The sequence below is a fragment of the Stegodyphus dumicola genome, chromosome 1 (genome assembly GCF_044657685.1).
Source record: "Stegodyphus dumicola isolate Sdum_Otavi_A_Nest chromosome 1, ASM4465768v1".
NCBI lineage: Eukaryota > Metazoa > Arthropoda > Arachnida > Araneae > Eresidae > Stegodyphus > Stegodyphus dumicola.
Window position 1 is genome coordinate 80,738,372 of NC_140768.1, and position 25,801 is coordinate 80,764,172.

Sequence of the window (25,801 nt, forward strand, 5' to 3'; positions counted from 1 at the left end):
AATTAAAGTGCCAAGGGCACGAAGCAATGACATGCATGGTATAGCCTCAACGGACGATATTTAGATATTATCCGTTTACTTTTGATTTTAACTTAAAATACCCGTAATAATATACTGGCATAATTTTCAAGAGCTATAAAACGAATAATTACAATTCAAAATGTAACTCATTTATAAAGCGAACAATGGGGTTAGCATTTTGACAACATCACCCGATTCACAGAGCAGAAACAAGGATTACCAGTAAAAATAGCAGCAATAAAAATGAAAAAAAATTTGTCATGCAGCTAGCTTCACTAGAGCACATAGCGCAGCCAAGAATTTCCTGCTTAAAAAAAGGCTAAGTTACCATCTATGTCCGTAGGTCTTTCTACATCAGCGATGCAACTTATTTGACCTTCACCGGCAGGTGGCACGCACTCTGATGAACGTAAAGCTGCCCCACGCGCATAAAATGAAATTAAAGGAAAGGAAAACTAAAAACTCGTAGATGCTGTAATATCTCTCATGGATAGGCAAATCACCTGCTCGGAAAAATATCACTGGGTTTTCCTAGTACGACGAAAAATTACGATTGAGAAAAAAATTGTTTTGTCAAAAACTCGAAATAAATGCACGTGTGAAGGAAAATACACAATGAAATTAAACTAAATATTGTAACGTAGGAAACTTTCTGTTCAGAAATTCATGGAATTTCAGTTATTGAAAAGATTTTATTTATGCCCTTTTATGACCATTACATATTATCAGAATGAATCGTCTCCAGACGCATAAGGAACATTCTAAATGTTAGAATAAGCTATTATAATAGCACTAGTACGTCGCCGGTTCTCTAATAAATCGAATAAGGGAACGCGTGAAACTCTCTGCGGTATGAAATACATGGAAATGAAAATGGAAGAATTAAAAAGTAGAGAATAAATCCGACTTTAAAGTGGTATTTACGTTTTGACACTCGGCGAAGAGATTAAGCAAACTTAAACGAAATTAATAAAAATAATAATAATAATAATAATAATATTTAAAAAAATAAATAATAAAAAAATATTAAAAAATATGATGTAGACACCACATGACTTCCTTGTATGGCCTATTAAATAATACACATTTTTTGTTGCATTTCATTTAAACTTATTTCCTCGAATTTCATTAGAGATAGCTATATTTTTCATTCATTTAATTCAGTTCTCCCTTCGAGACAAAGCAAAAATACATAAAAGCTCAAAATATCTTCATTAGAAATTGTAAAATAGAGAAAAACATAAAACCCCGAATACAGTTAAAAAAGTTTTTTAAAAAATTTACAATTAAAATTAGAGTTTCTGCTCAAACATAAGCAATTCGACCAGCGGGGCAGGTGCACAAAACTGAAAGTTTACTTTGGGGTCCTGCTTGGCAAAAAGACACTGAAGGTTCAAAAACTGACTTAATTCTCAATCCTACTGAGTTCAAATGGCAGTTCGTTAGGCTTAACATGCTACTTAAAATTTTAAATTGTTGATAATTCTATAACTGTTGCATATAACGGTGCAACTGATTGCAAAGAAAAAGGGAGATGCGCAACTACATGTTATAGCAGTTTCATATATAAAATTTCACCATTCTACGTCTACTCGTTATGTGAAATACATACACACATACGTACAAGACGTCAAGAAAATAATCCTTCCTAAATATATTTTAAATCCATTGTACAATCCTTTTTGGCAAAAATAACCGTCTATTCTGCCTGTACGTCCAGATGTTACGCAAAAACATCGTTCAAATGGTTTAGAAAGCGGTTGAAATGGATATTTTCTTTGAAATATGATACCCGATTACCATTTGATTATAATGCTTTCCCTAACTTCGTACAAGGAAGTAAAAAAATTCTAAAGCTTTCAGATTTTATATTACGCTTAAAGTGATGCTTTTTTTTAACATTTTGTGTGCTACCTTCATTTATTAAACATCATGTTTTTCGAACTTAAACCACATAAAATTCAATTCAACAGCAATATAAAAAAAATATTTAAAACTAGTATGTCCTAAGAACGTCCGATAGACAGTCTCGCGCGCTTGGACATAATTCCCCCCCCCCCCCTTTGTGCTAATTTGCCATTGCTCTCGATTTTAGAGATCAATCAATTCTGTTAATAAAAAATTCTTTAAATTTTTACAGAATGTAAAATAGATAACAAAAATTCGAATTCAAAATTCGGGCTTCCAGGTGCCCATATTCGGGTCGAGGATTACTTTGGGCAATAATATTTGGAGGCAACAGTTTGAAAAGTGATTCAGCCTTTTACAGTGATTCAACGCAAAATCCCGTTTCGAAACTAATACCCTTTCTGAGCTAACGCTCCTTTGGGCGAATAAAGATTCAACGAAGGTGAATCAATTGAAATATAACCCAAAGGCCCGGTGGCGCAGTAGCTAGCGCATCGCGCAGCAGCACCACAGCTCCGGGGCTCGATTCCCGGGCTGGGCAAGTTCGACTTAGGCTTTCATCCCTTGATTTCCATCATTTGGGTCGATAAAATGAGTACCAAGTTCGCTTGGGGAAATTAGTACTCATTGGTACACTGGGAAGTCAAAATTCTGGAACTGGAACTTGGTACACTGGGGGTCCTGCGACAAGCTGACCACTTGTTCAGGGCATATGCTTACGCACCCCGCGGGCCACGGTCAAGAAAGCAGATTTCGGGCACTGCAGGCCTTGGCCCATTAGGGCTGTTACGCCACTGAGTTTTAGTTTTAGTTATTATCATTAATTATTATTATTCCTCCATTCTAGAATATAAAGGCATATAGTAATTAATAATGCTATTTCTTAGTACATCAGTTCGTTATCGATTGTTATTCTTTAACTTTCAACCATTACTTTGTATAGTGTTTTAAATTCCAACTATAAGTATGAATGTTTTACGCCCAGGATGTTGCCAAATATTTTGCAGTATCTTCAAACAGAGCCGTTGCAAAGCTATTGTATTCACCGTGACATGGTTGTTGCCAAGTCGACTAGAAGTTTATTAAAAAGATATATTCCTAAATGGATTTTGAGAGGTTCAGTCCGGTTAATGAATGATTCTGTCTTCTTAAAGGTCAACGTTATTCCGAATGTTCTGTTATAAACAAACCAATTACATTATCAGGCAATATGGTAAAGAATTCACCTTAAAAATGCATTTCGGTTTGAAGCTCGAGTATTGTTCCTCTCATCTTTTATCGGACATTTCACTAAAAGAAAAGAAAAATAATAGATGATTTTTATCAATATACTGTTAGAGAATTTTATCATCATTTAAATTTTTTCCCCCTTCCCTGTGGATGGTAGAGTGCTAAAAGAAAAAAAGAAATTGCTGTGGTAAATTATGAAGCAACAAAAAAGACATTTTTCTAATTCAAAAAGAACTTTTACTTAGTAATAGTATAAATCGTTTATTACACTGCTGTCATAAATATTAATAAAGCTTGAAGGAAAAAAAACTTTATGCAGTTTAATAATTAAAAAATGAAGAAATTCAACACAATATTAGCACAAATAAGCAAAAATTTATCACTAATTCCAGTTCCGTGGCAACTTTGTCCAACATGTGCAAATTTGCTGCAAGATGTAACTAAAAAGCGAATTCTTTTTAATCGTTCATTCTATTCTGAGCTGATACGCAATGTGTTGTAATTTTTAAACTGAATGAAAGATCTTGTGACACATGGATTCGCAATAACTTCATTCTTTTTTGTCACGAAGTTATTTGAGTGAACCGGGAACAATAAAATTTAATAAATGCTTTCTTATTAAAAAATACACGATTCGCAATTCTTATATACAGTTATAGTGTGCCTGTAATAGAACTGCGAAATAATTAGTGTTCAGAAGGTGCGAACTGTAGTTCTGATCCTCTTCCTCCCTAAAAAGAACATGTCTACAACAAGATTTTTTTTTTTTTTTTTTCATATCAGTGCACGGGCTTACCAGCCGTTGAGCAGCAAAATCACTGAACATTGGTCGTTCCGAATTGGATTCGATAGTGGGCGAACAGGCTGCTTCGTGGTTTTTCCCACATGTAACGTATGTACGAAACAGTTTCCTTTAGAAAGTCGTCCACGAAGGCATCCCTCCACTTAGACAGATATCCCTACTGTGCTTTACCATAATTAACTAAACCAAGACCATATCAGTACACGTACAGTTACATCAATCAACACGAGCATTTACATATTTCTAAGAGCCTCTGAACGCTAACTTTAAAAAACTTAAATACAAATTTTTTTAAAAATTATTAATTTTAAAAGTAATCTGCTTTACAAAAAAAAAAAAAAAAAAAAAAAAAAAAAACGTGAAATCGCCATGCAAAATCGGATCAAAGATAGAAATAACCTTAAAGGATTTCAGTTCAAAGTCTTTCCATTTGCCTTCATTATACAAGATTTTTAAAATTACATTATTAAAGATTTTAAGAATAAAAGTTTAAACAAAGTATGCTCTTATGAAATTTGCAGAGGTATTTGGAAGGAAAACTGTGAAGGGCAGTCTTCAACCGTCTGACTGTTTGATCCCTTATATTTTTCTCAGTTTTAAAAGTCTCTGATTCCTGAATACAAAGAATTGTTTATATTTTCTAAAATAATTTCTTTCCAATAATTTGAAGAAAGTTAGAGCAGGAAAGAATGTAAGTACTCTTCCGGTATCCGAGAACGAAGCTGTGTTGAAAAAAAAGTGGGAATTTTAAAAAGATAAAAATACAGCAGGAAACGGATGAAATATGTTGACTTCCGCAATGTTGTGCAAATAGACTTATTTATCTACTATTGAACATTTTGCTGTCACACATCTCTTTTCTTTTCCTTTTTTCCACAAACAAACATATTTCTCATAACAAAACTGATATTACTAACTGATATTGAACAACAATCAGCTATATAATATTGCCGCTTTATCGACTTCATTTTTCCGCTCCGGACATTTTCTGACCTATTCTACCCTCTTTGGGAGTTTCAAAGGCAGGTTAAGCGCTGCGTCAGTAACTACTGGTAAGGTTATTGTTTTACAAAAAGCAATTAGCTTTTCGAGGAAAGAATCAAGTTTTTTTTTTTCGTAGAAGTTTTCACAGATGCATAGCGCTGTTTAAAATATGAACGACATGTCCGTTCGAATGCATCCAGTTATCAAAAAGGACATCTCAGTTCTTTTAAAGGTATAATGACGACTACATTCCTTTTATGAGGTAAATAATTTTATTATTATTATTATTATACTAGTGGCAAACTAATGTGATGCAATGCGTATTAAGAAACGGTAATTCAATCATCAAGGAGGAAAACACTACGATAAAACACATTTTTAGACCGTTATATACGTTTAGGAACAAATTAATATACAATACAATCTCGAGAAATCAAGACCGTGCATTATCTCAAGCTAATCAATAAATCTAATACATAACGTATACAACTTTTTTCAGAATTTACAAAAGCTATACCGTGAATTTTTCATCGAGTTCACAAAAGTTTGGCACTAAATTTCTCAACCAAACAATATAAATGTCATTGAAATACTCTTTTACGAACTGAACGGCAGCACAGTGCTACACGTGCAAACAAGCTCCTAATACCGTGTTGTGTAAAACCGTGCTATACGGAACTAACAACCAGTACAAACAGAGAGATGCCTTTGTAACACATACATTTTAGTACCTCAGGCGATCAAAGCTATTGCGCTTGGTACTCATCATCACTCACAGTCATTTTCTTAAAGGCATCCATCTTCACAAAAGCATAAAGTAGTCTGGAATATACGCGCCCTTTTTAAAAAGATTCCGTTCTGTATATGGTATCCCCAACACATACTCATCCTTCACAGATGTTACAAATCTTAAATTCGTAGCTATGGAAATGTTCCAGTAAAATAAATTATAAAGGAAACGTTCGTCTATTCAAATTCAGATTCTACAGTTAATAATAGATCGAAATGAAGAATTAGATGGTTTACGGGAACATGGACTTCAGACTTCTTAACGATTACATCAAATTACTCGTCATCTAATTAGTGATGCGTTTGAATGAACTAACGAGATTCTAGTATTTGTCCCCATTTGCTACATAAGTATTAAAATTTAAGATAGCAAATACATTTACCGGAATAAATCCATAAGCAAAATATACATTTTGAATAAAATAAAAGATCACCTCAAAGTCACTTTTAGTGTGAAAATTGTGGGAAATGGCAATTTAGAAGCAAACAGCTAATTTTATTACGCGTATTTGTGATTCTTATGGGTGAAATAGTAACTGAAGTCAGATTAGTCGATAAAAAGACTTTTGAATTTGGACAATTCGATAAAAAGACTTTTGAATTTGGACAATTCGATAAAAAGACTTTTGACGTTTCTATGATACATTGGAAGTAGGTACATTTTAGTCGGTCCTGTCCAATACCAATTACCAATATTGATCGCGCGACATTACCAGCTCAGTTGAAGTATTGCCTTAAAGTCGCATAAGATTGTGATCTTATGTATTGATCTTACGTGCTCTTATGTATGTTTATCTTATGTAGGTATGGTGTCCATGGGACGGAGACTTGGTGACGACGGTACTGTCCTCAGCAGTGGTAATCTAATACCAATAGGGTTCTTAAAAATAGCAACGTATACAGCGGAAAGTATTTAATGAAGCTGCATACGAGCAGTTGTTGTATCAAGTGAAAGTTTTGGGGGAAAGATTTACTTGACGATCTTGAAAGTTTCAGTAAGTCTTCCCGACATCACTTAGATGATTTTATATGTGGCGGTATCATCAGAATGATATAAGAGCAAAAAATAACACATGCGGCCAGGGAATTCAAGATCACTCACACAGTGGTTTCACCGACGTGGAAAGCATTTAAAATAATCGGAACGTGTAACCAGTATCACAAAGAGGTCGTGTTAGATGTGCGTCATCTACAAGAAACAGGTACTACATTATGCTATCGGCAAAAAGGAATCAACACACCACAGCTTAGCAAGTGGCGGATGAGTTTCTTGCTGCCACAGGATAGCAGATCTCCCGTAAAACTGCAGCCAGACGTTTGAGAGAAAGATAATTATACGCCCGCAGGCCTTTTGTATGTATCCTATGGCACAGACAGCATGATACTGCCCATTTGCAATCGCAATTGACTGAATAGGATTGGGCTTGCGTACCGATCTTAGGTGAAAACAGGTTCAGTCTGACATCGGACTGTAGATGCCAAATTGCCATCGGAGTGTAAACATTTGTGTGGTACCTCTTATTGTCCAGATCGATATTCGACACACACAGTATCATAGTATTGGCCGGTATCATGATCAATGACTTCATACCCCTACATATGGTTGCAACTGGGACTATGACCGGCCAACGATACATTAATAAAGTTCTACTTTCTCATGTTCGCCTTTTCCGTGGTACTTCCGGTGATAAATTTTTTTTTCATGAACGACAATACACCATGCCATTGCTCACTTGCTGTTTAGAATTGTCAAGAGAGAAAACATTCAACGCCTTGTATGGCCGGTTCGTTCTCCATATCTAAAACCCACTAAAAATGTTTGGGATGCTTTGGAGAGATGTCTTGCTGTTTGAAAATATCCTCCAACGAATAAGAAACCCCTCTTGTGTGCACTGACAGAAAAATGAGATCAATTGTCTCCACTATTATTGGATAATGTTCTGCAAAGAATGCCACAGGGTGTGAAAGGTTGCATCACACACTACGATGGACCTATCCCATTCTTACACCTTTTTCAAACATGCCTGCTGTCGTTCATATGCATCCTTTCATTGCACCGTACGTAGCATCAAAAAAAAAAAAAAAAAAACACTTCTTTTACTTTTGGATGTTTTAAAACCTTCTGTATTTTTCTGAACAACAAATATTCTTTATTCTATCTTCCGAATAGTGTGACAACAGCATTTTAGCCTGCTTAGCCTCCACCTCCGCTTAATAATGTTATACTGCAATACAGTTTGAGTTTCGTCCTTAGCAATTGTTCAGCAATGTTCTTCTGAAGCCAGAAATCCGTTTACTAAATTACAAGCAATAACTTTTCGTCCCAAAGTTACCTTCACTACATTGACTATTTAATTAACGTAAGTTTTCAGAAAACAAGCTTAATAAATTCTTTTGATCATTTTAGGCTTCGTGGAAATATTTTAATCAGCTTTCTGCATAAACATATCTGAAAGAACTGATGCGAGAACAACTAACGATTTATAGTAACTTAATTACAGGTTGAAATTTGCTGTACTGATGAAAAATTGGAAAACCCTTCTGAAGATAGGAATGATTATAATTAATATCCGCTATGTTTGTTCTCAATTCATTGATAAATATCTAGCCAAATCAAGGCTGGATTAAACATTAAGCAACATAAGCAGGTGCTTAGGGCATCAAGAAAAGGTCACAAAATGGTCCTTAGGTATTCAGCAAAGCAAGCTCCAAAAATTTTCCCACTTCAAATTTACCATGAAAGGCATGATGTAGTAGTTAAACCAAAACTGAGGGAGAGAATGAATGAAGAAAAAGATTGCGTAAATGTATGTGGGAGAGACAAAATCTTTTAAATGCTAAGAGTCTTTAAAGGTTTTAATACGGCCCTTACTCAGATGTAAACTAAGTTATTCAACGAATACTATTGATTACTTATTTTGAATAACAGATGATTTCATATCAGAGAAACGCAGCAACTATTTTATTCAGAAAAATTGTAACTATGAGCTTTATGTGACCGATGTATGCAAATGAAAGCCTGTTAACTGTAATTAAATGTAATTCATATAAACCATGCAAGGAATGAAGAAAATTCTTTTTTGTTTATGTTGAGTTTTGCTATTTATACTAGCATACCTAATTGTAATTATCTTATTATAAATGTGAATGTTTGAATTTACGATTTTTATTAATCTAAATTCAAACACTTATAGTAATAAGATAATGTCCTAATAAACAAATATCTATAAGAGTAATTTTCTAAACACACAATTTGTGCAGTGGAATTTTCTATTAATTTGAATTTTAAAGGTTGAAAATTATTAAAGTTTATTTGATCCATACTAAGGTGCAAAAATTTTATGAGGCAAAAGATGTCAGTTTTATTTTTAGAGTTAGCAGGCAATTTATATTGTTACGTTATTTTCTTCCTTCACGTTCGTACGGGGTTTGTAGATTTGGAGTGAATAACGACGACACTTGATGAAGTATCGAAACACACTTTATTTAGCCAGTACTAATCAGCACAGCTCCAAAATCACGTTACAGTTGTCGAAGAACTACTATAAACACGCTGACACAATCAGTGATACAGCCTTCACACTGTCAGGCTATAACGGTGGAGACAGCTCCATTGGAAAGCACCAGAGTACAGCTCCCGACTCTGCTCGGTCGCTCTCGGAACTCCACGAACTCTCGAGACTCTCCACGCTACAACTCACGATGCACTCGACGACACACAGAGCACAGCTCCCTACTCTTCGGTTCATTCGTTCCTGGAGCTCAACACGCTCTCTCGACGATGCACTAACCGCGATACACTACGAAACTCTTTCGGTGCACTCGACGACACACTCGGCACTCGTTGCCCGGTTGTCAACTCTATCGACTCCGCACGGACTGACTAACTCGAGAGTAACTATCTCGCCTTCTCGACGAGACACACTCACGCGCCCTCTCGACGAGGCACACTCTAATTGACTGCGAACCAGCAGGGTTTATATAGCTTTCGGCTTGTGTTAGAGAACATTCTGGGCTAAACCGGTAAGAATTCGTTCCAGAAGATTCTCCATTCGTCCATGGCATATCGCCAATTTTGTCGCCAAATGTGGCAATCATCTTACCACGCCTGTACATTTCGTAACAATATTTTAAAAATATCTATCTCCAATTATATTTTTGATAAAACAGTAAATTTTGGATTGTAGCTTCAAAGTTGTTTTTCTAAAAGTTTTTAGTGTTAAGTTAATCGCTTTACATTCTTAAATTGAAAACATCAGCCTTAGAACTAATAATTACATAGTATTAATTAAAAAATTCATAAAATAATTCAAAATTAGCAAGTGTGAAAGTAACAAAACCTATTACACAGTATTTTTTTTTGACAAGAAAATAAACTAAAAGAATTTGTCAACAATAATCATAAACACATTATTACAGGGAATTTATAAATTAAGCAAATTTGAAACTTACAAATCTTATAGAACTAAACACCAAATTCTGTCTTACTCCACAGCCTTTAAAATATCCAGTATTATCTAGGACAAAAACAAAACAAGTACTATATCTGAACTCCTTGTTAGTACCCTTTTGGAATGAAAAAACAATATTTTTAAACTTATCAAAAATGAAATTTTCAAAATTAAAATTCTAAAAAATAGCAATAAGAAAATTATAATATCAAAATTTATAATATCAAAGAATTATAAATTTTGATATTATAATTTTCCTATATTTTGATATTATAATTTCCAGAAATTTATAATAGCAAAGAATTAAAAAGTCAATTCATAATCACTCTATGGCAAACAATAATTTGAAAAGAATTTTATTATGTAATTATTAGCAAATTAAATTACTTATAAACCACTAATAACAATGAGAAAACAATAAGAAAACTAATTGCTTGCCTTCCATAAAATATTTAAAATCTTTTTAAAATCCAAATGCAAAAAATTTCCCTACCTTTATTCCTTTCCAAAATTTCAGAAAACATCAGTTAAATTTAGATTTATTGCAAATGGCACTAATAATTTAAAAAATATCGATTAAACATTGAAAATGTTTTTAAAAAATATGTAGTCATATAGCTTGCAATACTAACAAACAGCGCCCAAATTACTGGACTTTTAAAAATCACTCAAAACAATTGGATTAATAACATTAATACAAAATCTTTCCTGAACTTAAAAATTTTAAAGTAAAAGCTACCAAAAAAATAATGAAGTACCCATGGGTACGAATTATTCCATGGCAATTGTACAAGAATTCGCTTCATTTTTGTACAAGAATCCAGTTTCATGCAAAACTATTAATGGCTCAAAAAATTAAATTTTACATTTAGAACCTTCATGATATTATTCCTTTCAATAATTTTGGACTAAGTGAAAAGGCCAATATGTATCCAAAATTTTTAGCACTTAACAAAGCCAACGCCACTAGCAACAAAATTGGTTATCTTGACATTAACATTCTCCATTGCAAAGAAATTAAACGTTTTAACAAAAGAAACTTTTTAACTGCAATTAATTTAATCTGTAATTTTTTTCTCTCAATGTGTATTTCTAGCAGTGTTTTTTATAAGCTTTTTGTATTAAGAATTATGTTGTATATAACAAAGAGTTACTACCACTTCCTATATTATTTAATCAAGAGTAATGTTCAATGTAATATGTAGCCAATACACACAGTGCATTAAGTGTAGAAATGAGTTTTGTAAGGTGTCCTAAATACAGTGCAGTATTCAATGTAATATGTATTATAAAAATTTTAGTGTATTGAGTGTTTTATATATAGCAGTATGTTAAGGTGCAATGTAACCAGTAGAATGTTTAACTACAAAGTTATTTTTGGTATGTTTTAAGAATGCAGCAAAATTTATGCCACAGTTAACTTTTAACATGTTGTTTAATCAAAAGTAATATGGGCTGTACTGTGTCCTTAAATCTGTATTTTGTATATTATAAGTACAGCCCAAAGTAAACAAAGAGGACTTCTGTGTGCAATTTGTTTGTAATGTGCAATTTAGCTCTTTATTTAAGAGCTCTTAATTTATTTATCTGTTGTATCAAGTTATTTATTTAAGTCTGTCTTATATAACGAAGTTATGTACTATATAATCCAGTTATGTCTTATTTAAACAATTCCATTGTTCAGAATCTATGTTGAATTGTCAAGAATAATGTTCAGCGTAATATGCTGCAAAGAATATATAGTGTATTAAATGTAGCATTGAGTTGTAAATATGCCTTAAGTACAGCGCAATGATCAACGCAATGCATATTATGAAATGTATATTGTAGCGAGTATGTGTAGCAATGTGTTAACATGCGATGTAGCCAGGAAAATGTTTAATTTCGCAAGCAGAAAAATCTATATTTTGCCCTTGTATGGCCATGTACTTTGCCCTTGTATTGCTTTCGGAGTGTAGATTCAGATAGTTGCGGGATCCGGACGATACCCGACTAGTCTATGTAAGCCGTCCGGGTGTCCGGACCTGCTCTCACCTGTCACCTGTAAAGTCAATAAACGAATAAATTCGAACTTTACCAGCTTAAAAAAAGTAAATAACACCAACACAATAATCAACCATATTTTAAGAAGAAATAGTTTTAATTAAAGACTATACGCTGAAGACCTATATTAAAAAACCAGTCTTCTCAAAAATACGCTTATTCATAATATAAATGCTTTAAATTTTTTGATTGGCAACTTCAGTAACTATATATTAGGTCGTTTCAATTTTTTGTTGCTAATGATAGGAAATATAGTATAAATCTGAAAAGAAAATATTTGGATGCATAGCAATTGTACATTAGTAAATAATTCCCCTATCTGTATTAGGGGGTAAATTTTTCTGGTCCAAATTCGGGTAAATTTTTTCCTTCCGAAAGCACTAGAACTGATCTCTTTGGTCTTACACGTCCAATGCCAAAGTTCCCAAAAGACAGATTTTGTGGAACGATTTAACCACTATGGGGAGCGAAATTATCACTTGTATAAAGCCTTACATTTGTTCTCATAAAATCTCGGATTAGGAGGAATATCCCCCCCCACCCTGTTACATTTTGCTCGATAGCTAGAATTATGTAGGCAGGAGATTACCTAGAAAGCGCTGAATTCTTGACTCATTGTTTTCATACTTATACAGTCTCTGTTAAAAAATTCTTTGTTACTGCTTATAGCAGTCCCTCTACTCTCATTAGTGATGCTTTAACAATTAATCTTTCTTCACTCTTTATTTTAACCTTTTTTATATTTAACCATTATCTTTCTTCAATGGTGTGCCAGGAAAAGAACTGTCTTCGTTTCTGTCATTCTTGAAATAGTACATTATACTTCACATTTAGAACTTAAACTTAGTCGGAGCCAGTTCTACTATTTCTTAGTTTTGAGCGGAACTGTAATTCCTACTGAGCGCCGCCTGAGATAACCACTGACCTGACTTTGTTGTAAAGGTCTTACAGTGTTAATAGTCATCCTGGCAGAAGGGAATATTTCCTCCGTGTAAAAATATAAATATAAATATTACATGGGCATACAATGTCAGTGTATAAGCATAGATATGTTGATTACAAACATTGTCTTGTACAAGTTACATATGATAATTACATAACATCATGACAGCTATGTGTACATTTAAACATTATCTGGATTCATATTTACAATACTTTTACTGAGATAATCAAAGTAAACTTGTAATTCATTTACGCATTGACTGGATTTTCAATATCATTTAAACTGCTTTACAATATTATTTTTATCAGATACATGCAAACTGGATAGTAATATGCTTACATTACAATAGTTTTGCTCTTACAGTCCTGTTACTATTCTACGGGGTGAGCTATTTTTCTAGTGTTGATTTTCAGTTGTTGTAATATTTTGAATTGCTATTAAAATTATGCTGCGAAGATACATTTCTCAAGGGAGGAGGAGAATTTCTTAGTAGCTTGCTGAGCATAGCCTGATCACCTCCTCTATTTTAGTTTTGCTTGTTGCCGCAGGTATTCTCCGCCCATTCAGGCCAGTATTCACTGCTTGGCATTTTTAAATGCAGTTTATCGGTTTGCGGGCAGTTGAAGAGGAAGTGATCTGCATCACCTACCGCATCACATTCACACAATTCTGATGCTCGAAGCCCCAAATAAGACGAGTTCCGTTATTTTATTTTATTATTTAACACTATTTATCATTAATTTAATAATTCATTATATTTGTATTTATCTCAGATTTGGGAAAAATGGCAAGTTTATTTTGACTTTAGGAGTAGAATTCTTTCTGCTTACCTATGTCTGATTATCCTCAAAATCGATAGATTTTGTTCAAAATATAGGCCAAAACGAGTTTGTTGCCTTTGCCTAATTTTGAGTTTTATATCGGCTAGCTTCTCTTCTAATTTTTATTTATCTCTTTACATTTTATTGAATTTTAATCTTATTTACTCACTATTTTTAAATTATATTATGTATTTAGTTTTGTTTTTTCTTCAAGGCATCCTTCCATGGGACTCCGGCACTTCTAATTTCAGAAATTAAGCCCTAGTTGTACAAAATGTCAAATATTCAAATATTGTTAAATCATCCGTTAAAAAAATAATTGCTAAATCGTAAAAATAAATTAACTGCATTTTCTGTTTTCCACTGATCTATAAAAATGCAAAAATAATATAAACAAAAGGAGTTTTTGCGTTTTGAACGTCGGATTAACAGTGGACATCTTTCAGGTATTACATTGGTTAATTTTGTAGTTACTTAGTGTAGTTATTTTTACGACTTTAATGACTGTAATTACCTTTACGATTATCGGGAAAGAATTGTTACACACCTTGTTACGTTGAGCATATGCTGTGTAAAAAGAGAGTGCATGTCAAACATTTATACTGTTATTAATTCAATTAAAAAGATTTTTACTTTATTTAGAAGTCATATTTTTATTTGCAATGGTTTGCGAAGTACAGTATTTTAGAACCGCTGCTAGAACTCGTGATGACTTTATATTTTCTTTTCTGTCAGTTGTTATGACGACTTTTTTTTTTTTTTAGTTGTTGTTAAAGTTTTTTCAAGTTGTTGGCTGAAGTATTTAAACACGTTTTTGAAGTTTTTTGTTGAATCCGTTACATACAGAAATGTTTTCTTATACAGTGGAACCTCGAGATACGAGCAACTCTACATACGAGAAATTCGAGATACGAGAAAAGTATGAGCGAAAAATTCGTCTCTAAATACGAGCATTGACTCAAGTAGCGAGCAATATATATATAATATATATATCTTTCGATATATTGATAATGTAATAGCCTTCAACAACTTCAACAAGATTGAAAATGCTAATATCTACCCTTCATGCCTAAAACTTAATACTACAAATGCAGTGCAACATGATATAGTCTACCTTGATTTGCATATTAAAAATTACAATTTTTTGAAAGTCTATGACAAACGAAGAGAATTCAACTTTTCAACACTTAAATTTTTGACCACATAGGTCTTTTTTCGTTTGTTTTTACTACTTAACTTTAAATTATATATATAGCATATATATATGAATTATTAAATATATTATTATAAGAAAAGTTGTAAGAACAATACAAAGAAGACCAATTTTTTGCGCATTGTGCTGAAAAATTAAGGAAATGAGAAGATAAATTGTAGTAAGCTCGCCAAAAAGTTACCAAAAGCTGTGGCTCCAAGAAAACTCCAACATAAGCATATTCAGTAGTTATGAAAAGTGTGGAAATGGAAAAAAAATTTATATTTACAAGTTCGATTAATAAAAGCTATATGCTAAATAGTTTCGGAAATTTTAACACAGTATTTAAAAAAACAAATCGGTTGAATGAGGTAATATAATAGGCTATATGCGAAATAAAAAGTAAATTAAAAAACGCAGTAAAATACTAATCGATTGAACAAAGTAAATGGCAAAAAATATAATATAATTAAAAAGCGAAAAATGGTTAATTAGCCCCATTCGAGGTCCATTTTGGCTTTTCAAGGGAAGTTTCTAAATGAACATCGAACCAAGCTAACCCATTACGCGTTTCGCCGAAACAGACAATTGAAAGTTTGAGCTACAAAATTTAGTCTCAATTCTCTGTTCCAATTTCCCGACGCGTCCGCATATATTGACACATTAAGGTGTAAGAAAAAAATGTAAATGCAATTCCGATGCACAGCAATAATAAAAATAAAAATAAATAGCGGTATGCTATTAGTCAAAATATACAATAACGTATGGGCTTGACCTGCAAGCTTAAAGAATTAAAACTTTACAAACGAACCTGAAGTTAAATTTAAATGAAAAAGGAAAAAATAAAACGACAAACAGCATGGGTCTTGCTAAGACCAAGAAAAAACTTTTACAGAAATATTATAAAAATCAGACCTGTAGCAATGCTGTCTTCTCTGGTGACCAGGAAACTCGAAAAGGGTTTGTATTTCCCCCTTGCGCTTTCCAATGCACTCGCTTTTCAATTATTATATATATATATATATATTAAAAATCTTATGTATATACTCATTTGATCTATGTTAACTGAAGTTATTGTCTTTAATATAATTCGCAGCAGCGTACTTATTCTACAAGGGGTATGGTCGTCACCACCGGTGGTGACGGTATGGTTCACGATAACCCAGGCACCCTGGTGCTACACCGTTTCACAGGAGTAGCGAGCAAGGAGCCAGAGGCTGTTCGTATGCGTGGCCATTTGCTTATCCGTCTCGACTCGGGGAATCCCTTGTCAGATCACTCTGTGTTCTTTGATCTACGTGTTTGTGCGCTTGTGAGTCAATTGTTTATTACATTTAACGTGAAAATAATTATTTCACGATGCCTCCCACGATGATTGTTGCCTCAGATAGTGCTGCAAAGACAAATAAGGAAGCCATGGCCGTTGAAATTAAGAAAGAAATCATAGATAAACATAAGCGTGGCGTAACGGAATTGGCGAAGACTTGCGGCCTTTCGTCATCGGCGATCTGCACTATTCTGAAGAAGCAGGAAAAGAAATTAACAAACTTGATGTAGCCAAAGGAGTTGCCGTTACTTCCAAGCACCGTCCAAAACTTTAGAAGATCTTGAGAAGCTGTTGTTGGTGTGGATTAACGAGAAGCAGTTAAAAGGTCGGTGTCGGAAGCTATCATAAAGGTAAACTACGGTTATATTATTTACCAGTGTTATTTATTAGTAAAATTGATTTTATGTTGATATTTTTAGGGATGCGGAACGGATTAACTGGATTTCCATAATTTTCAATGGGGAAGTTTGTTTCTAGATACGAGAAATTCGCTATACGAGCTCAATGCTGGAACGAATTAAACTCTTATCTCGGAGTTTGCCCTGTACTATATATATATATTCGAGCTTTCTAAAATATTATTACAATTATTATAGATTTACTGTCAATAAAACATTAAATTCTGGTCTTATCTTACGCTTCATAACGAAGAAGAGTATATTTCTAATATAAGTTGAAGCACCAGAAGTTTGTTTTCAGAATTATGTAAAAGAAATGACGTCAGAGCTTGCGGGGGCATTTTGCGGTTTCAACTGAGATTTTATTTTTTTGTTTCAGTAGCCTTGAAATGCAACTGAGACATGATGATATCTTGCTTCTTTTCTTTCTGTATTCTTTTTGAAAATTTTCAAAGTGTAGATGATTATCAAGCGATTCTGAGCGGCAACGAGAAAAAATTTGTTTCTTTCTTAAAACGACATCGCATTAAACTATAGTTTTCCTTTCAAAACATTTACAATGCAAAGATACGTTAAGTTTTTGTAAACAACCTCATTTCAGAACTAGAATTAGAATTAACCGGTTAATTGTTTAAAATTCTCATAAATTTTGTGTAACTTTTACTAACATGCTTATAAATCATGAAACTATTGTCAAAAATGAATCTACTTCATTCTTGAAGCTATAATGTTTTAACAAATAATACAATTATAAACAAACAACCACAGCGGTATAAAGAAGAAGCACGCATTAAGTTGAACACTCTTGTTTTTGAATTTTTCTTAAATATTTTGCAAGTACAGCAAATAACAGAAATATGGCAGCAGAGGAATCTTAGGCTAAAATCTATCTAAAATGTATATTTATAATTACAAAACAATCTAAAATACTAAACCACCTGAGGCAATAGGATTACGAGTCTCTAAACCGAAACGAGGAATACAGTTACCGTCAGCCATTTATAGGGAAACATTCAACAGCCATTATTGGGAAATATTCAAGGACAAAAACAGAGCAGCCCTTTTAGGTTCTAAATTGTAATTCGAAAAATCAGATAATATATATATATATATATATATTTCTTTGTACGTGCGCGAATACATGAGAATTCACAGGTTAATCGAAGAAAAGAGAAAGTTTCTGTTCTTTGTTTTCATTCTAAAGTCTGTCAACGCCATTTTGCTAATCTTAATTAAACGGACAGCTACTTAACATTTTTTGCTTGCAAGAGAAGGCAGTATAAAACAAATACTAAAGATACGTCGCATCCACTTTTTTCGCTGAAAAATCCATAAATTGGCAATAAGCCAAGTGGCGAAAAGCCAGGTAGCAAACGATCGTAATGATTGTTAAATGTATTATGTTTGCGCAACGAATCATGGGATTTCACCTGTTCCTGTCTCAAAATGTAATTAACACATAGTTAAAGAATATGCGCGTCTTCTACAAACATCGGATATTTATTTATGACATTACCATACGGATTAAAATAATTTTTAACATTCCATCAGTTACTAAGCATCAAATTCAGGGAATTGCTGCACTGCATTATATAAGCTTCGTCTCATTGTTGAATTTAATGCGATTTTTATTCGTTGAAATAGGACCAGCTTTCATCTTGATTTTTTTATGTTAAAAGGAGGAACGTATAAATTATGATAAAAGGTAATGAATGTATTATGCCACATAATCAAGCAGCATCTCATTAGATAAATGAAGGCATAAGATAAAGGCATTTTATTAGATAGAATGTAATAAAGATGTAGTACGTAAAGTAAAAATATTTTGTGAAGAAAAACAACTCGAAATGAAAAATGAAACAGGTCGAATTCTTCTACCTGGCTTATCGAGAACTAATTGGGGGTGACATTAAACCAAAGTTAAATTCTTATAAAGGTGTTTAAACGTCTCGCTTGTCCATTATTCAACGCAAAATCGTGCTTTTGACAACAGTTTTTGTTTGTCAATGCAGTCGACTGCAAAATACGTAAGTATGTTATATTTTTCTTTACCAACAAATTTATTGAGACTTCAGTGACCAGACATCCTGGAATGAGCGAAACATTCTCATACTTCAATGCAGTATTCCGCTGAGGGTATATCTTGGAATTTTGCCTCATTCTACAAAAATTCTCGAATTTTATAAATATTGTCAGTGTCGGAGAGAGAATTTGTGAGCCCTGGCAATATTTAGGGTAAGTATGGCATAAAAAAATGAACTTCATGATTAATTACGTAGCTGCTTGCTGCTGTAATAAACAGCAAAAAAATATTGGCGGACAAAAGCTTCGCAACTGATAGTGCAAATAGTTTTTCGACTTATTAATTTTTTTAAACTTGGCTTTCTTGTTTTATTACTTGTTAATCATTTTAATTTTTAACTTATGAGATTGGCATTGAGTCAAGCATACTGAGATTTTATTAAAAAAAAAAAAAAAATGCCCGAAACGGTTAAGATCCTTGGTATATCGTATCGGTTCTTCCCGAAGTTGAATATAGTTGACGTGAATATTGTTAGTCAGTCATGAAGATATTCCCTTGGAATAAAAAAAAATCTATTCGATAATCTAATAACCATATAAGGAACCATACACGCTATCTAAATAAACATTTTAGGGAACTTGCGAAACTTAAAAAAGACTGGTTTATTTGAAGAATAACCACAGTTCTTTTAAGATCTGCTTATAATGCTTTTAAAATGGACAGTGAAAATGAGCGATTATAGCCAGAAGAACTTTAATGGATCACATTTGGGAACTATTGCAGAATGCAAATACGTGGAGAAAAGCTTAGCTTCCGAAAGAAATATTTGACGAAGCGTAATTGTTTGATAACAAGCTATTCAATGAAATGCTGTATTTAGAAAAGATATAAGATGCCGAAAGGATTAAACAAAAGTCCGAGGATAAGACTGAAATTAAGAAAAATTTCCCCTTAAATCAGACCAATCATGATCTTTTAAACTGTAACAGAACTATTTAATTGTAATTGAACTATTTTATTCAACGCCATGAACTCATGAACTGTAACCGAACTATTTTATTTAAAACTAGTGGCGATATGAAAAAACGTCAGTCGACCTTCAGCCGCCATGATGATAGTTTACTTTGTCTCTATTATTCTAATGTTTGATGTTCCATTTGGTATATGTTTCATTTTTATGTATATTTCTTTTGTTTGTAACCGTTCCTGTGTGCTCTGTTAATAAATCCTTTTAAAGCTAGCCGGCATTAGTGTCTATTGAGGAACGGCTACATCACAAAACTGTAATTTCAAATCATCATATCAAACGAATTTACTTACAAGGCACAATTATCGTTTGCTTGTTTAATTATGGCAAAGCATGTGACGGCTGTTAGGCTAAGAGGAGGGAGACCTTGCAAAAAAAATTTTAAGAGTCATAGAGTTCTTCACTTTTATTCTATTATTTTAAGTGTCGAGGAACCTAGTGAAATACCAAGCGAATAATCACGTGGGTCCAAAAACAGAAACGTAAACTCATGAAGGATTAATTACCTTTTATTTACTCCAAGTAAAGATTTAACAGTCGGCCCCTTTGTCAGGGCGTACAGCAAAGCCACCACTTGGCCTGAAAATCAAAATTTAGGAAATAAGAACTAACTAAAGAGACTTAGCTGAAGCTAACAGAATTCTAAACTAGTTGACCCGTAATAGTAAATTAGCCATCTAACTACCAAAAGGTATGTTATACGGCCGAGCGTAGTAGCAGCTTAGCCCAAAGGCGAACGCGCGCTATTCAGGAATCCTAACTCTGTCAGACGAAATCAGTGGAACTTGACTTAAATACTATTCCTTTCTCATTTTCATTTAACGCGAATCTAAAAACTCATTCTGGTAGGGAGTTGTAAGCTGAAGCTAGGAGAGACAGGAAAGAGGCATAAACTTAAAATATATGTTATAAAATTAAAATACACTAAACAGAGTAATTAGTTTATATTCACTTTACAGAAGAGGAAGAGAAGAAAACGCCAGTGCCGCCAACGAGATTCGACTGGTTAACTATTTTAGTTTGTTGCTTTGAGATAGGCCCTTCAAGGTCGACCCTCCCCTCATTTAAGGTCAGAACAAGTGTCGTCATTCATCGCATTGAGGGGATTGAAGTATTTTAGCAAATTAGAGAACTGGACTGTCTTCTGCAACAATCGCTACTATGGTTACGAGACCACTCTACTATGTAACATCGTTACTATCGTATATCGTTAAATGATATATTATGGTATATCGTTACTATGGTAACAGGGCATAATATGTAGTGATTTTATGCACTCGGTCGATCATACCTGAGCCACGGGCGGGGAGGGAGGATAATTTCAGCAACATAGCGTATGTTTCGAGAATAAATATAGTAAAACCTATCATGACTACTTGCTGCTAAAAGAGGCCAGACTTATAGTGAAAACGTATCAGTACTAAACTTTATCTATAGTCATATTCTGTGAGACAATCATTTGAGAGAAGACGCAAATCGTTTGCAAATGTGGCGTCTATTAAGGTGGTTGGTTTCATTGTAAAATGTGAACAATTCGGAGGGGGGCGGGGTTAAGATTATTAAGTTTTTGAAATAATAACATTAAACTTCAAATAAAGACCAGGCCGCTCATCAAAATCCTCTTGTCCTGCAGTTTCTTATACAAAACACATTTGATCATTTACTTGTTTTTCAATATTTATTAAAAAAAAAAAAAAAAAAAAAAAAACTTTACTTCTGTATGTTTGAAGAGCTAATGTAATATTCACAGAAATAGTAGATTTGTTTTGTAAACAATCACTGTAATCTATGCTTAAAATTCTAACATTTATCATAAATGATTTAGCAGATATTGCTAACTAACCGTTAGCTGATTCCACTTTAAGGCTGGAACCGAAAATCAACTGCAGGCAAATATTTGAGTAACATTTTATTCTGGGGCAACAAAATTGTTATTCAGATTCCATTATTCTATATTTTACGAGAACATTTTAGTTCTCGTAAAATGTATTCAGCTGCTGTGTTTAAATTTCTGTATTCTGAGGGATTTTTTTGAGAACTTCCTCTTTGTATCCTATTTTATTTAGGTTATTAAAATCGAGTTTGCCAAATTTAAACTAAATAATTGTTTAAAAAAGTCCCCCACCCGCAGGTAGCACGTTAATCTAAATGTTTTTCCTCAAGTAATCATCAGACTAAAAACTCCATTTCCAAATCATAAATGTCATCTCAAATCTCAATTGTAAGGAATGAAATTCGAGGCAATAAATCTTGACAGATGTAAAAATTTTTGTTAAGCTATTGAGAAATTCTTGTAGAATTTGTTCAAGAGTTATAAATCCGATGGGGCTTTTCAAGATACCATCATGAAAATTAGAAACTCTAATATTCTGTTTCTTACATTTATTCCAGTTAAAGGTAATAAGAGGAGATAATTTCTTGATGAATTATTATCGTTGTCTCTATATCACAAAAGCACATTCGGACAGAATGCTTACGACTGCCATCTGCTACAGAAACGAGCCCTAGCCCTTTTATTTTATTTTATATTTATTTTATTTTATTTCATTTATTATTTATTTATTTATTTGTCTTGAAAAATGCATTTAAGTTTTCCATTTTGTTGCATTTAATGAGAAACTCTCGGTAAACGCTTTTGATGTTTTCTTTAGTAAAATACTTATTATTATTGTTTTGTCTTCTCCAGGTTACCATTCGGCTAACACAATGTAACAATAAAACTTTCGTTTAGTTTACTCTTACTTGAAATACATAAAGCCTCTTACTATAGTCTCTACCTCCTGTCAGACATACTGGCGAAGTTTCTCATAACAGACAGAACTAAGATTAGTAAACCAGCTAATGGAAAAATTGCAAAAGGTACATTTCATGTCGACTTCCATGAGCACATCGACTTCTACGAGACAAAACTGAGACTATTAAACCAGCTTATGGAAAAACGAGGAAACGTGCACCTCATGTCGACTTCCATGGGCGTGCATCATATCAAATTCTCTTTGAAGCGCAAAGGTAAACTGAATTTTGAACATGGCTTCTGACCGCCAAACCAGAGAAAAAAAAAAAAAAAAAGTCGTAAATAATTCAGTTTAGATGTAAAATTATATCTACCAGATATAATTATTACTGTTATTACTGAGAAACTGTTATTACCAAGACCAATTTTTTGAGAAAAATTTGTTAAAAAAATATTGAATGTGATTCTTCTGTAAGCGTGTAACTTATTAGAGTATGACTAGTAAGTCAGGAAAAGACTAACACTCAGATGAATTCTCTAATATCAACCGATTTCGGAGGTGGGGAGTCAGATTTCTAGAGATTTGTTTTAAAATGCCTGGCCATATCCACTAGCTAGCATGTAAATACCTTTTCATTTCTTTACGCAAAAATATGAAACTTGGAAAAGTATATTCACATAATTCTAAAGTGTATCTCCTTCCATAAAATTTAGGCAATGAGAAAAATAATTTGCTACTGTATTTGTTGAAATATTACTAATCATCTATTACTTCTTAAAAACGTTGTCACTTTAAATAACCGTTCTCTTTAAGTTGCTTTCAGCTCTGAATAATTTAAGTTGCTTTAAGCTCTGAATATTTATAACTTCAATATTTATAACTAAATCAAAAATGATTGAGAGTCGATGGCATGGGAAACAAAAAATATCCATTCAAACACAAAACGAGACAAAAAAAGGGGGAAAAAATTCTGATGGTGAATATAATTCGGCGGGAAAGAAAAAAGAACAATGGCTATCTAATTTCCTACTACTTAAGAGAAACAAAAAACAAAAAAAAAAAAAAAAAAAAATACTTCAACTGACTATGTAAATGGGGAAGTAGGAATCGCCAAAAAAGTCTCGAACCAAAATGAACCAAGCGAAAACGTGCATTGTGGGAACGGATAAAATGCTTATTATTAATTAATGAAGTAATACAAAGAAATGGTGGACTGGTGAAACGTATATTGTGACGACGGGATTTTCTAAATAAATAAATGAAAGCGCCTATTAAAAATGTGCTAAAAAAACTACGTTGAAGAAAAATAAAGTGGACGGAGGGAAGAGGGAGACTAAATGATGATTGAATATGGTGAAACAATAGCTCATAGAACGTGATGTGAAAACAATCAAAACAAAAGGATAAAAGAGAATAAAAAGGTCTACTACCTTCTGTGCAAACCCTTTTGTGAATGCAGAATTAAATATAAATGCACAATGGGTGGTAAAAATATTACTGTGTAGGCGGAGATTGCATGGTTCGCATAACAAAATAGTTCATTCGAAAAGAATGAGATGAGAACATCATGAATGTAGTTCATATGTTTGAAACCATTCTGGATTCAGACTTCATTAAACTGAATACAGAAATGGGAAGGAGAAAAAAAAAATTTTAATGCATTGACTTAGCGAGTTCTAAATTTCAATTATTTTATACAAAGAAGTACAGCTTATCATATGAGATTCATTGTATGAATACAAAAACATCGTATTAAATTGACTGTATAAAACCACTGAAAATTTTTGTTATTTTGAATTAGACAGATATGCAAACTATCAGAACTGCCTTTTAAAAGTTCTGTTCCTGATTTCAAATCTAATTTTCAGAAAGGATCATTCAGATTAACATTTTAGGGAGTGTACATTATTCACGTTATATTTTTACTTTGGTATGAAAAATGGAAGAATATTTTGTTCAAAATAATAACAATCATGATGACGATGATAAAAACTTCGCCAGTTAGATATATAAAAATTAAATGTATTTTAATTCCTATCAATTAGATATATTGCTAAATAAATAAAATAAGGATTTAAATTATTCAGATTTAAGTTGCTCAGTGTTGTAGACAATTACGAACTGATTAAACTTGAAACATAAATTAAAAATCTTATACTTTGTTGAACGAGAACACTCTAAGACTATGAGAAAAGCCGCGTGGAAGACAGTTTGAAAACCTTGTTTCGCAAATGCCAAATAATGGAATGTAGATATCCAAAATTTTAACAACAGCAGCTCTATATTTTAACAAAAATTATTTCTTTTTCTCTAAATTTGTTCTAGAATTAAAAAATGAAAGCTCATAATTTTCTTCATAATCGAACAATATGAATCGAGACTAGATAATGACTTACACAGTTTTTAATTAACCGCAACTATAAAATTTCTCCCATTTTTACTCTTGTAATATGTATGTAGTATATAATAGATGTAATATCTATTTGCGTAAATAAAGATAATAAATTAAAAACATTTATTTCTATTTAAAATTATTATTTCATATTAACATTTCATGTCATGTCCACTATTCTGTTGCTAGTATCAGATTATTTGCAGATTTCAAATAAATTTTTATCAGGCATACATATGCTATTTAGTATTGTCTTTAATGCTAGCATGAAACTATCACTAGATTGACAGTTATCTTAATAATATTTAATTAAATTATGGAAATTCATATACGTGATTTAGTAAACAAAAGTATTACAAAACTCTCTTTCTTCTAGCTATGTTAATTACCCATGGTAAAGTGTGCGAGAACTTGAAAAGGATGCTTCCATGGATAAGTACTTTTTGCAAGAAACGGGTTTGTATTATAGTACACACACACACACACACCCAAAAAAAAAAAAAAAAAAAAAAAAAAAAAAATTCTAGATAGAGATGAAGCACATCAATTCAAAAAATTTAAATTTTAAAAAAAATTAAGCCTAGGGCTTACTTTGGTTTTTAAGAAGAGTACTCAAACATAAAGTTTTCCCTAAAATAATCAGTCTACGGCTTTTTACTTTTCTAATATAAATACTAGTATCCATAAAAGCAAATGGGGATTTTGTAATTTTGTT

General features: G+C 32.7%; 1 protein-coding gene across 4 annotated transcripts in view; it reads right to left on the reverse strand.

The window, feature by feature from the left end:
* LOC118195619 (protein Tob1-like) overlaps nt 1-25,801 on the reverse strand; it is a 241,902-nt gene that overhangs the window by 196,306 nt on the left and 19,795 nt on the right. For 2 of the 4 annotated variants that reach the window (XR_015041175.1, XR_004757398.2), the window contains exon 2: nt 10,187-10,251. The exons of 1 other annotated variant lie outside the window; for it this stretch is intronic. The gene's annotated coding sequence lies outside the window, so the exon portion shown is untranslated. Of the gene's footprint in view, nt 1-3,155; nt 3,220-10,186; nt 10,252-25,801 lie in introns of all 4 variants that reach the window. One more of the 4 variants, XR_015041177.1, reaches the window with a different exon arrangement.